The sequence below is a fragment of the Biomphalaria glabrata genome, chromosome 12 (assembly GCF_947242115.1).
Source record: "Biomphalaria glabrata chromosome 12, xgBioGlab47.1, whole genome shotgun sequence".
Classification (NCBI taxonomy): domain Eukaryota; kingdom Metazoa; phylum Mollusca; class Gastropoda; family Planorbidae; genus Biomphalaria; species Biomphalaria glabrata.
Genome location: NC_074722.1, coordinates 38,375,674 through 38,390,438, shown reverse-complemented (window position 1 = coordinate 38,390,438; position 14,765 = coordinate 38,375,674). Strand labels below are relative to the sequence as shown.

At 37.7% G+C, this 14,765-nt stretch overlaps 1 protein-coding gene across 10 annotated transcripts in view; it reads left to right on the top strand.

Annotated features, from left to right (window-relative positions):
• Window positions 1–737: 737 nt before the first annotated feature.
• The window catches only part of LOC129922012 (uncharacterized), a 53,180-nt gene continuing 39,152 nt past the window's right edge, over window positions 738–14,765 (top strand). For 9 of the 10 annotated variants that reach the window (XR_008773950.1, XR_008773952.1, XR_008773949.1 and 6 more), the window contains exons 1-3: window positions 738–809; window positions 5,553–5,758; window positions 14,150–14,199. The gene's annotated coding sequence lies outside the window, so the exon portion shown is untranslated. Of the gene's footprint in view, window positions 810–4,127; window positions 4,219–5,552; window positions 5,759–14,149; window positions 14,200–14,765 lie in introns of those variants that run through there. The other variant, XM_056005880.1, reaches the window with a different exon arrangement.

The following is a 14,765-nucleotide window of genomic DNA, read 5'->3' as shown; positions in this document are numbered from 1 at the left end:
CAGTGTCTCCCCCCTCGTTCCCCTATTTGGTCCAGAGAAGTAGTAACACTCATACTATTTCATCTTGCTGCTCTTTTATCCCATTGAAGAGATTTAATAACATCATTGATTTTTTATCGGCCCAGTTTCTATTTGGAGCCATCACAAGGTTACAAACTCCGATGCCATTGTAACATTTCCCGAATCTTCCTTTTCATGCCACAATCCAATCATGACTTTCTCAACTTTTTTGTAGATATTGCTTATTTTTATATTGTTCACTGTTTTACATTCAATAGTTTTATTATTATTATTATTATTATTTCTCTTTATTCTATTACGGTTTGTGTGTGTGTCAGGCCTACCCGTGTATCTAATTAACCCTGTGCATCAAGCAGTCATTTAAAATTAGCCAATTTGTTTGCTAACTATTGGTAATTAATTATTTTGTTTGGAATCGAAAAAGTGAAAGAAATTGTACTTGAATGATGTGGTGGTGTAAATATTTGTTCTTATTATTATTATTATAATATACATATATATTATATAAGAAACAACGAAGATTAAATTACGCTATGACTACAACATGTCAAGCGTAAAGTTGGAGGTTATATATTTGATGTTAATATTTTTTCTATTATTTTTTTCGCCTGTGTAGATCTATGTTATTACTTCTGTTACATAATTTATATTTAGTTTTTAGTTATTGCTTAAAGTACAAAAGCTTGTTTGCAAAACAGCAACAGAAAAAAGTTGGCAAGTAATTCAAGGGAGATAGTCTAGTATTAAGCCTTATAATCAAAATGGCGTATTTCCAATGACAATATATGGTAATAAGAAATAAAATTTAAAAATATATATTTTAAAAACTATTTATCTCCGAAGAAATCACATTACATATCTGTATTCATAAGCGCCCGCAAGGGGGTGCACTGGATTCTGAGTATCGAAATTTTAGCCATTTGTTCGCGCCATCAAATCACTGGTTAATGTAGTAGTGATTAGCCTAGGCGTATGGAAAGGATGGTCAACCATGTACGTGCGCGCCTCTGAATTCTGAGTAGCCACGTTTTAACCAATTTAAAAAAAAAATAATTTTTATAATGAAATGCATCTTCCAGAACTGTTGTTTTTTTTTGGTTTATTACGTAGATGTAGATTTAGTCAAAATCCGGGGTGGGGGTGCGGGTTCAAGTGCATCACAATGTACTCCTCGGGGTGCCCATGGATTATAGATTCAAGAGTTTAATAAATTAATGTTTAGGAAAACTTTTCGCATCGTAACGTCTTCTAAGTCTAAATCATGCGCCTGTCTCACAGGTGGCTGTAGCAATGCTGAGGCTTTCAGAGAAGCTTTGAGGGTGTCCCTAAAGCATTAGCTTTGTCCACCTTGTGAGCGCTTTCCTTCCCTTAATTGGCCATACAGGAGTCGTTTAGGGATGCGGCGGTGCTGCCCATCGAAGCCTGGACTGCATCAAGATTGTGTGGGTGCTTTGCAGGCCGCTTTTTGAAGGACTTCAGTATTGGCTATTTTTTCTTGCCATTTAACATTAAGTATTTTTATTAGACAGTTCATGTGGAAGTGGTTCAGTTTGTTTTTGCACATCTTTTATATACACACTTGAGACCAAATCAAAATCCGCGACAGAGGACAGACGTAGACGACGAAAAGAAAATCTTAATCGACCGCCGGCGGACAATATTTTTGCCTGCTCTGGATTTGGCAAAATATGTAGGCTACAGCTGGGGCTGAGTAGCCTGAGTAGCCACGGGAACTATTGCATTCTTCATTAATCTTCAGACTCGAACACAAGCCTTATGATTATTATGTAGGTCTGTGATCTTATATATGTAGCATTATTTAAATCAGTCCCCCCTCCCCATTGTACTGCTGATTCCTTGCTTTACTTAAGTCTGTAATGACAATTGAAATGATTACCTTGTGTTCCTTATGTTTCTTGTGTTCCTCGTGTTCCTTATGTTTCTTGTTTCTTGTGTTCCTCGTGTTCCTTCTCTCTATCTGTTAGTTTCTGCAGACTTCTACTTATGAGAAAAGAGTCCTTGTAATCACAACACATTTCCTCATGGATCAATAAAGCAGTCTTAGTCATAGTCGTAATTCATATGCTGTATATATTGGGCCATAACAATACAGGGCCAGTTAGGCAGTACTGGCTAGTCCACGATATGTAGTCTTGACTTGTAATGGACCACCCTTCACTCATACACACACATGTTATTTTATAATGAAACGCGACATCCTTTTGGTGCATTCTTTGTCTTGTATTTAGTTGAATATTGGTCAGTGTTTATCACATTGACAACTTTATAAGAAAAAATTGTTATTTAACGAAAGGGATATAATGGACACAAATATTCACCAATATTCTGGCACTGTAGTTCCAATGAGCTGAAGATTAAATGTTTCGCTATACAAGGAAACAGATTGTTTATCAGCCTGCATCTTTGACCTTAGATCGGACTACTCTGGACGTGCTAGGGACCTGTTCCAAATCTTGACATTTCCTGTTTTTACTGTATACAGCAGACCTTTTTCAATGACGTCCAGTCTTGACTTGTCCAATAAAAGCTGGATACATTCTGAAACTGCAAGATGGAGAGCAGTCCAACCTAAGTAATCACTGTTGAGACAAGTTAGAATCAGTGGTGTGCCAAATGTGGGGAGAGAAGAGCATCCGCCTCTGGTGCCGGGGCGTAAGGGGGTGGCGCCAAAACATTACAAAACATATATTTCACTAATTCAGATAAGCTAGCATGAATAATTGTATTAATCATTTCACTGATTTGTATCCGCTTTGTTAATTTTCAACCCCAGCCGAATGCAAAGTAAGTAAGTAAGTCAGACACTTAACTTTTTAAGCAGCATGGCTAAATGTACACGTATTTCTAGGACTGTGACTGTTACTACAGATAGCTCATTAGCTAGCTTTGTTTTCATTATTTGTAAGTTATGTATTTCTCACATGACTATGCAAATATGTATGACGTACACTATTGTAAGGTTGGGGGGGGGGGGCGCTGACAGCACTAGCCACTCCGGTTGGCTGGCATCCTTGGTACGCCTTTAGATATAATCCTAATATAAAAATAATTGTTAACTTATTAACGAAAGAGACTCACTATCTTAGTCTGAACTGAATGTCCATGTGAGTGATAAAGTGCCCAATCCATGCAATCTATAGAATCCCAACAAGAAGAAGATTAATGAGAAGTACAGTATTTCACGTAGGCACGCAGTCCCAGCTGCGACCTACATATTTTGCCACAGTCAGCGCAGGCATAACTATTGTCCGATGGTGGTCGATTTAGGTTCCAGAGAGCGAAAAAGAGAGAAAGAGATAGAAGGACAGAGAGGGAGCGGGTCGTTAAACTTCATTGTTACAGATAAACTAATTCACTTGCTGAAAAGTACGTTAGGGTGATCATTAACATGTAGGCCATTTATTCAAATAATTTTAAAAAAGAAGTGGGTTCTGGCCATAATAAACAATATTAACTAATAAAACCTTGGAACAAATCAACGGGTGTAGCCGGTGTGAACTGCTAGCATGATATATATTTAATATTTTTGTTTTTTGCCTGAAATGAATTGGGGTCTATTATGTTTGCCTACAATGGCTTAAGTATTTGATGAAACATAAATGAAAAATAAAGATAAAATTTAAAAAAATAGCAAGGTTACAAAGACAGTCTGTGGGAAACAAACTGAAAATCGGCCCCCGACTTTGTCAAACCAGGCAAGTAACAAAGGCAGGGTTCAATATTATCAGAATGAAATTTTATCAAAGACAAATGACAGAGAAGAATGGAGAAAAGGGGTTAACAGATCTTGTGTGGTGCCCCATCGGTCCAGCAGACCAAAGGATAGGTGAAAGTGAATGTATATACGAACCTGGCCTAACTGATGTCTTATAATAAATATTTAATTGATCGATTTATTTGGGGACTAGAACAACAAAGATATATTCACGATTGAAGCCGCAGCGGTTTAATGTAGCAAATAAGAAGTCAGAAAACCAAGAAGTATAATGTGTGTAATTCTGTACATTAGTCACAAGACAAGAGTTGAATGTTCTTTTTAAATGCATTAAATTTCAAATTTTATATTGCAAAAACGTTTATATATCAACATACTGTAATTGAGAGAACATATTGGAAGAATGTCTATTATTGTTGTCATTTTCTCTGTTTTCATCTGTCATATCTCAAGTACTGACGGTCAGTGTGATCTATTAATATAAACACTATTCTAATAACTTAGACTCTACTGTTCTGCCTTATATACAAAAGTCGTTAGAATCTCTGGTGTTATAACGTAATAGAAGAGAGATTTTTATTTGGGTAATAACGTGAGAATGTATTACCTTGTATAAGAGCTCATTGGAGTCTCTTTTGTAATTACATGTAAAAAAAAATTAACCAATAACATTGTGCTAAAGGTATTAGCAGTGAGAGACACATTTAATGCCAATCTATAAGGCTTGAATTACTTGGCAACGCAGCCTTGCTGTCATCTACTTAGTTTGTCACACCCAAAGCAGACATAACCGTTGTCTTCCTGTGGTCGGTTTGGGTTCTCTTTCCGCCTGCTACTGAAAGGGGTTCTAACCAAGACAAAAGAAAGGAATGGAGAAAGACGGTCAACTAATCGTGTATGGTGCCCCAATGGTCCAACAGACTAAGGCAGTGTTTCCCAAACTTTTGACCTATCTGTACCTCATTTATAATTTTTGTAACCTTGATTACCCCTCGCCCCCCCCCCAAAAAAAAAAAAAAAGAATAAAAAAAATTATACACTAAATAATAATGAACGAACAATGCAATTATAAGTAAAAGTTATTGTATAAATAACAATCTATGTGGATCAATGTTGATAATGTTTGTGTGCTGAGATAACACATCTTCGTTCTCTGGTTCTTCATGTTAATTTAAGAGGCGTTTGCTTTTTGACGTGATTTCTAGAAATGCTGAAAGAGCATCTTAATGTACAAATAAAGTTGGAAAAAGCAAGAAATTTTTTTGGGATGTTTTCAATCACACAACAGTTAACCCCCCCCTCCCCCATTCGGCTAGTGTTTCCTATGGAAATATCCGATACAGTTTGAGATCAACAGACATAGCTCGTATAGAGTAACATATTCAAATATTTATCAGTTATTGAACTAAAGCCGCCCTCGATATTCATTTTCACTCCACCCACATTTAACTCTTTCTCTCCGTTTTTATTTGTCTTCATTTTGCTCATTACTATTTCACTTCCCTGTTATGACCAAGCTTCAATAGCTTTGTTGTTTGTTATCAGAAAAAGTTGTATCTGGTACAGAATTAAAGGGAATAGCATGCTCTTTTTATTTAACACAAAGTCAAGTTTATACAATTAAACATTAATTTAATTTAATTAGGTCAAATCAACGATGGTATCGTCGATTAGGAGAGAAAGAGTTAATCATTGTTATTATTCATAAGAACTGTATAAAAATCATTTAATGGATGTCATAGTAACAGCTTTTATATATCGTCAAGTAAATTTAAGCCTTATTTTTTCTTCACAGTTATGCTTCAATATGAGGCGAGTGAAGTCACTGGAGATCAAATGCCTGACCAGGTCAATGTAACTTTTAGCACAGAAACAAAATCTGTAACCAAACTTAATCTCAGACGCTCGCGGCATTTTAACCTCAATATTCCTTTGTATAGTTTGGACACCGACCAGGAAGGAATTTTCCATAGACATAAAGTGAAAACCAGACCCAAAAAGGTAAAAACAGTACATTTTAAATTATTTTTTTTAAAGAAATAGTTCCAATAGTCAACATACAAATTACAATGAAGAAAAACTTATTGTGCGAAACATACTGAACAGAATGTGATTGTGTTGCGAGCAAGTGTCTGGAGTAATGCACCACTAAATTATTGATTACATGTCCAGTGGTTAAGTGTGGGATTTAGGAAATTTAAGCATTGTAATATTTGACACCGGACATTTAGGAACCCGGTAATTTATGGACCCAGAAATTTAGGTACCGGTAAATTAGGGATAGTTTATCATTAGAATAGTTTCCTGACTTCATTCAAAAAAATTCATATCAACAGTGAAAAATACTTTCACACACACACACAAGACTGGCTGCGCGAGTAAAATGTACACACATCGGCACACCATTCCACACGCTTAACACTCGCACAAAAATAAATAACTCAATTGCACAACAAGACTACTGCTATTAACTCTTTCTCTTCGTAATTATTTTCCCCGTTTTGATAGTATTATTCGTTTTGCTCATTTGTAGATTATTTCACTTTACTGTTTTGTTTAAACTTTAAAAACTTAACGTTTCTGTTTGTTATCAGAAAATGTTGTATTTGGTATCAAAATGCTCTTTTAACATAACTCATATTACAGCTTATTGCGCTGCCTGAGACGCATAATGGGCATCTCTTGCAGGGACCATGTCTCCAATCAGGAAGTTTTGATATTGGCCAATATGAACAGCATGTATGCTCTCTTGACACAAAGAAGATTACGCTGGCTCGGACATGTCACCCGCATGCCAGATGGTAGAATCCCGAAAGATATCTTATATGCTGAGCTTGTGGAAGGATTTAGACCCAAGGGCCGCCCAAGACTAACATATAGAGATGTCTGCAAGCGAGACATGAGAGCCACAAGGCATCAGCGAAAGTATGTGGGAAAACATAGCCAAAGACCGGAGTGCATGGAGACAGACTGTGCGTGCTGGGACAACCCTTGCTGAGAACAAAAGAATTGAAGCGGCCTTAATCAAGAGGGAAACAAAGAAAACTGCCCTGTCCGCTAGCCCTAAATCAGAGGCATACACATGTACGAATTGTGGCAAAGTCTGCCGTTCTAGAATTGGCTTGATTAGCCACACCAGATTCTGCCCCGTCTCAAGATTAAGCCAAAACCAGTGACTCATTTGGGCGCATCCATTGCCTTTCGAGACAAAAGGAGCCATATATATTACAGCTTATAAATCTAAAAATCAATTAAATTTAATGGGGATCAAATCAACGTTGGCGAGACGACTTTTGGACGTCTGATAGAAATGTGAAGAAAGCCTGTGCATTAGAGATGGTTGAAATGACATCGCCTCCCTCTCCATGCAGCTGTTCTGGTACAGCTGCGTCGCAGGTTAAAGGCAGGTGCTGGTATAGCTGCGTCGCAGGTTAAAGTCAGCGACTCTCTGATTTTTCCTCAGGTATGATTTTCTCAGCCTTTACCAAGTTTGGATATCACAACAAAATTAATGTGTATTATTTAGTTGGCCACGGGGATTTCGCCCCACAGTGTTTATTATGTGTATTTCATTAAAATTTTTTTTTATTATTATAGCTTTTATATAGCGCTACTTTCATGCTTATAGCATGCTCAGAGCGCTTTTGGTCCAATCTCATTTGTGAGCCAGAGGGGGTATCTAGGAGTTGGTTTTCCGTGCTGCCTTTAGGCGCTCAGTAAACACAACTCTGCCCGAGTCGGGTGTCGAACCTCGAGCCCCCTTCTAGGTAGCCAAGCCAAGCCAAGCCAAGCCAAGTGCACTTAGCCTCTCGACCACGCTTCCAATGTTATTCTTTTCATATTTTTACGTTGTTCATTAGAACACAGTATATCGCCCTGATTTTTTCCATAACGCCAGTGTTTTTTTCAATAAAAATCCAGATCTTACAAATGGAAAGGTAATCAAATTACTATGATCAATTCATTTTTTTCATGAAAATGAAGCCTCTCTTGTATCTAACATATTTTAAACATCCTACAGCTAACAAGAAAGGTTTCTGTAGACATAAAATGAATATAATTGATTATAACTTAATTAGCTACAATAGCGGAGTCGTTAGTGGGGTCATGAGTTCGAATCCTGGTGAACTTATGGATCCAGAGTACTTCTCTCATCTCACTCAAGTTTAATCTGTGCCTAATATTAGCTGGATAGAGTAAAAGCATTTGGTCGTTCGGCTGGCCACACAACGCTCTCATTTACTGTCGACCACAGCAACAGTTAAATTTTGCATCTACTCTATCTCTGGGAGTTCAATTTTTATTAATCTTTTTTTTGTGGAAACAATAGACCACATTCTTTATGAATGTCGCGTTCTGCATAAAGGGAGATCGGGACAAGGATTTGAAAGAGAACTGGTTCGTGTGCGGTGTGCGGCTTTTGGTCTGTCCTCGTACGGGGACAAGGCGACCTTAGAACTTACTGAACGCTTCCTTTCACGTGCTCTAAGCGAGTTATCTTAGCATGGTTCGTTACTAATACAGTTTCTAATTCGGTTGCGCTGGTCTATGATGCCCGTGCAGGCGGGTACTCTGCCTCAACGTGGCACTCGGGTGGAAACGATCGCTAGAGGAAGGGATTCGGCAAAATGAGTTTCATCACAAGATTCATGTGGGTGTGTCTAAGAGAATGCGAGAGATTTCTCATTGCATATTGCGGAGTTGCTGTTTATAAAATATATATCAATTGCTTGGATTAGACTGTAGAATTTTTTTAAAAACTTTCTAAGGCAGCGGTTCTCAACCTTTTAAGCTCGGTGACCCCTTTTTACAATCCCCCACTCTGCCACGACCACCCCCACACACACACCTACACACAGCAATAGAAGAATAGACAATAACAATCCATATTTTCGATGGTCTTAGGCGACCCCTGGCAAGTCGTTAATCGACCCCCAAGGGGGTCGCGACCCACAGGCTGAGAACCCCTGTTCTAAGGCCTGTGTCAATTTTTTTAGGCCTGAAAGTTTTAAAGTTTCAATTTAATTTGAGAGTTACGATGTATGCATAGTAAATTAGACCTTCTTGCTTCTTAAGTTAACATAACATGTCGATGATTGGAGATGCTTATAAGAAAAACAATATTGAATTTGTTTAGAGTTCATATTTTTTAAACCCCATTCAATAAAATAAACGTTTCAGCAATGACAAATATTTCCATCAAACACAATTGACTTGTTGAAATCATAGAAGTAGTTTTTAAAAAAAAACTTGACTAACAAAAAATATCCGAGCACAGTGATTTAAGAATAAGCATCATTGACTTTGCTAATAACTAACCAATGACTTCTATTTACTGACCAAAGACTTTATTCATTACTGACCAATGACTATACTAATTACTGACCAATGACTTAACTAATTACTGACCTATAAACCGAAATCTAAATCTATAAATATAGTACCACACAAAAATTTTGGTAATGTTTTGTTTTACATGTTCCCTCATTTGTTCTGAAGATAATTCTATCCTATCCCAAATTGTAGTGAGTGCTGGTCTATTTCGGTGTTGTTCTACTCTATTATTTTCTTTATTTCTTCCGGATAGAGAGGAATTTACATTTGTTAGCTCAAAAGTTATTTATTTATGTATTCTATCTTGGTCCAGAATGTCTAGTTTTTTTTATTGCCTTCGTTTTTAATATGTGCTGTTCTTCATTAAAGAACCTTACAAATTGTTTGAATTTTTTTTTTCTTTTCGAATAAATACCTAACAATAAAGAGTCACCGATTTTTCCCCAGACGGTCGCTTCTTCAAGTTTTATAGACAGGGACGCTAGTTACGATGAGATGGATGCGGACACAGCGATAGATAATCTACAAGCATTTAACATAGGCTCTGGGAGTAGCATCGTAGGCATTTATGATCACGTGATGCTGTTAACAGGATAAGAATTACCCTACATTACTTAGTAGCCCCGCCCCCCCCAACTAAAAAAAAAAGAAAAAGCCGCTAATAGTCTGGCATGGTTGGTCCGGCACTCGTTTAAGCCCCCCCCCCCCCCCCAAAAAAAAAAAAAAAAAAAAACTAGAAAGATATTTTAAAAATCTGATATTATGATATTTTAAATATTACAAAGTTCTAGTGCAATGGCTTTTTAAAAATCTTTTGAAAAAATACTGCTACGAATCTCCACTATCCAGACTCTCTGCAGACTGCACCAGACGACACAACGAACTTAAGGAACCTCACAACTCAAAGCTCCTAAGTATTAGTAACAGTTTAATTTCAAATACATCACAATTGGCGACAACATTAACACAGAGTAAATGAATCTCTCTTATATAACCTTCTTGACCACTCCAGTTGATCACTTCCGCCGTGACCTGCGTGCGTAATATTTAAAACACTGGTCCTTGCCGAACTGGCGAGTATTGTCGCTGGTCACGGTTGACCGCTCGTCCTGTGCTAGACTGGGGCGATTTGGGTAGGCTAAAAACACATACAGTTACGACCATCTGTGTCACCACCAAGTTTCAAACAATACCTTTTTTTTTAAATTAATGATGCAAGTTGTTTTTTTCGCATAAATATACGCTTTTGAAAACAATTCATCAATTAAAGACACATAGATAAAGGCACATTTTTTATTCCATATGAAAGTTTGTACAAGTGCTCTCTCTTCCCTAGTGCTATTAGAGGAAGTAGGGGCTGCCTTAATCAGCCAGGAAAACCAACGACGGCATATTTTAAGTGACTTATAAACATGTATGACTAGATTGATACATGAATACGCGTAAAATCTTATCATCTTCTCTATTGAAGTAACGTCTTTGATTTGTAAGAAAATTAATACATCCTTGCCTTTCTTAAGTCGTAGAACGACTGTGGTTTATCTCGTAGAACGACTGTGGTTTATCTCGTAGAACGACTGTGGTTTATCTCGTAGAACGACTGTGGTTTATTGTGGTTTATCTCGTAGAACGACTGTGGTTTATCTCGTAGAACGACTGTGGTTTATCTCGTAGAACGACTGTGGTTTATTGTGGTTTATCTCGTAGAACGACTGTGGTTTATCTCGTAGAATTACTGTGGTTCATCTCACTGCTGACACCTATTCTCGAGACTAATTTCTATGATGATGAATACAAGAATGTAAGGGAAATTATATTAAAAGGAAAAAATATTTTTTTGTATATGCTGAGTAACATTTATCCATACAATTTAGCTATTAGTTGAAAAAAAATGTCATAAATTATATATTTCATTTGGTTTTCCTGATCAGTATCTCGCTGATCTTGGTATCTGAACAAACGTCGAATCCAGACCTTGTTGGTGAGTTTGCTAGTACTCGATTCTCTCTGTGAGACTCAGCTTTTGTTAAACGCTTGAGTGCAGAATTCAAGTTGACATCCTCAGGACTGTGCAAGTTCACATCATTCGTAGGCTTCCTGTCGTGGAAGCTACATTCGTAGGCTTCCTGTCGTGGAATCTACATTCGTAGGCTTCCTGTCGTGGAAGCTACATTCGTAGGCTTCCTGTCGTGGAAGCTACATTCGTAGGCTTCCTGTCGTGGAAGCTACATTCGTAGGAATTGCTATCACAAACAGCGCTAATATCACTAGCGTCTCGGTTAAGTAAAGGATCGTATCTCTTTTTGACATGGTAGCCATCATGGTACCTATCGGTTTATCTGTCTTGTTAAGCATGGTACCTATCGGTTTATCTGTCTTGTTAAGCTTGGTTCCTGTCAGTTCATCTGTCTTGTTATACATGGCACCTATTGATTCATCTGTCTTGTTAAGCATAGTTCCTATTAGTTCATCTGTCTTGTTAAGCATGGTTCCTATCAGTTCATCTGTCTTGTAAAGCATGGTTCCTATCAGTTCATCTGTCTTGTTAAGCATGGTACCAATCAGTTCATATGTCTTGCTAAGCATGGTACCTATAAGTTTATATGTCCTGTTAAGCATGGTACCAATCAGTTCATCTGTCTTGTTAAGCATGGTTCCTATCAGTTCATCTGTCTTGTTAAGCATGGTACCAATCAGTTCATCTGTCTTGTTAAGCATGGTACCAATCGGTTCATCTGTCTTGTTAAGCATGGTACCAATCGGTTCATCTGTCTTGTTAAGCATGGTACCAATCGGTTCATCTGTCTTGTTAAGCATGGTACCAATCGGTTCATCTGTCTTGTTAAGCATGGTACCAATCAGTTCATCTGTCTTGTTAAGCATGGTACCAATCAGTTCATCTGTCTTGTTAAGCATGGTACCAATCGGTTCATCTGTCTTGTTAAGCATGGTACCAATCGGTTCATCTGTCTTGTTAAGCATGGTACCAATCGGTTCATCTGTCTTGTTAAGCATGGTACCAATCAGTTCATCTGTCTTGTTAAGCATGGTTCCTATCAGTTCATCTGTCTTGTTAAGCATGGTTCCTATCAGTTCATCTGTCTTGTTAAGCATGGTACCAATCAGTTCATCTGTCTTGTTAAGCATGGTACCAATCGGTTCATCTGTCTTGTTAAGCATGGTACCAATCGGTTCATCTGTCTTGTTAAGCATGGTACCAATCGGTTCATCTGTCTTGTTAAGCATGGTACCAATCAGTTCATCTGTCTTGTTAAGCATGGTACCAATCAGTTCATCTGTCTTGTTAAGCATGGTACCAATCGGTTCATCTGTCTTGTTAAGCATGGTACCAATCGGTTCATCTGTCTTGTTAAGCATGGTACCAATCGGTTCATCTGTCTTGTTAAGCATGGTACCAATCAGTTCATCTGTCTTGTTAAGCATGGTTCCTATCAGTTCATCTGTCTTGTTAAGCATGGTACCAATCAGTTCATTTGTCTTGCTAAGCATGGTACCTATAAGTTTATATGTCCTGTTAAGCATGGTACCAATCAGTTCATCTGTCTTGTTAAGCATGGTTCCTATCAGTTCATCTGTCTTGTTAAGCATGGTACCAATCAGTTCATCTGTCTTTTTAAGCATGGTCCCTATCAGTTCATCTGTCTTGTTAAGCATGGTTCCTATCAGTTCATCTGTCTTGTTAAGCATGGTACCAATCAGTTCATATGTCTTGCTAAGCATGGTACCTATAAGTTTATATGTCCTGTTAAGCATGGTACCAATCAGTTCATCTGTCTTGTTAAGCATGGTTCCTATCAGTTCATCTGTCTTGTTAAGCATGGTACCAATCAGTTCATCTGTCTTTTTAAGCATGGTTTCTATCAGTTCATCTGTCTTGTTAAGCATGGTTCCAATCGGTTCATCTGTCTTATTAAGCATGGTACCAATCGGTTCATCTGTCTTGTTAAGCATGGTACCAATCGGTTCATCTGTCTTGTTAAGCATGGTACCAATCAGTTCATCTGTCTTGTTAACTATGGTACCTATGAGTTCATCTGTCTTGTTAAGCATGGTACCTATAAGTTTATATGTCCTGTTAAGCATGGTTCCAATCAGTTCATCTGTCTTGTTAAGCATGGTTCCTATCAGTTCATCTGTCTTGTTAAGCATGGTACCAATCAGTTCATCTGTCTTTTTAAGCATGGTTCCTATCAGTTCATCTGTCTTGTTAAGCATGGTTCCTATCAGTTCATCTGTCTTGTTAAGCATGGTACCAATCAGTTCATCTGTCTTGTTAATCATGGTACCAATCGGTTCATCTGTCTTGTTAAGCATGGTACCAATCGGTTCATCTGTCTTGTTAAGCATGGTACCAATCGGTTCATCTGTCCTGTTAAGCATGGTTCCAATCAGTTCATCCGTCTTGTTAAGCATGGTACCAATCAGTTCATCTGTCTTGTTAAGCATGGTACCAATCAGTTCATCTGTCTTGTTAAGCATGGTACCTATAAGTTTATATGTCCTGTTAAGCATGGTTCCAATCAGTTCATCCGTCTTGTTAAGCATGGTACCTATAGATTCACCTATCTTGCTAAGCATGGTACATTTATCCATATCTCAAGTTAAATTTTAACTATGGTACAGAACCCCAACCCCTCCTGGGTACGCCCATGCGTGCACTATTCATACCACTATAATTCGCCCTCACAAACACATTCCTAGCACCATTACGGAGTGCCGGCACCTTTTTCAATTTTGGGGTTAAAATTATTACTTTTCTTGTATTTTAATGTTTATTATTAATTTATTAGTAGTTAAAGTTAGGCACTCGATCATTGAGTACTGGCACCAATTTTATTTTTACAAAAAAGCACTGTATATCGGGTTAGGGTCCGACTTGATCCGAGATTGGGCGTATCAGAAATAGAATGTACAAACTTTTTACAAGGCAGACAGAATGAGTTGATATAAGCTTTGTAAAAATAGAGTCATTTAAATTCAGTTCAGTACATTTAACATTAATAACGAACAATATCGCATCCATTCTTTTCATTACAGTTATAACCTCTTTACAGCGGATGGTAACAATAATAAACAAGATACCTTAGGTAAGTGCTCTCTTTTCGGGTTAATGTCTTTTGACAGTACTTCAAAGTGATAGGCCTACCTCAGCTCATGATCATACTTCCTTCCAGAATCTTGTTTGACAATTGATTTGTTACAACAGCTTAATATGTTTTTTTTTAATTTAATGGGGTTTTTTTTTTACGAACCAGATACGATGTGAGTGTATGTATTATACGCTTAACACTTTTTTTTAAAAATGTAAACTGTTTCACATGTTTTGGATGTTTCTTCAGAGTTGAAGATAATTTACTTCCTAGTCCAAACCTCCCGCAGGAGGACGGGGGATGGCAGCGGGCAGGGTAGGAACCCTGGACCATCGAGACAACGGAACGACAGTCCGGCGAGCATACCGCACGAGCAGGCAGCCATGTAGTGGGAAACTTGGTCGTAACGCTGAGGTCGTATTTTAAAAGTATTTCCTTTTTCTTACTAAAAGTTCTCAATGTCTTCGTCTCTTTGTTTTGACTGATGACTTCATTAGACCGTGATTCAAGATTAGCAGTGAAATAACAAATCGAACAAGTAAAATTTAAGTTGTTTTTAAATG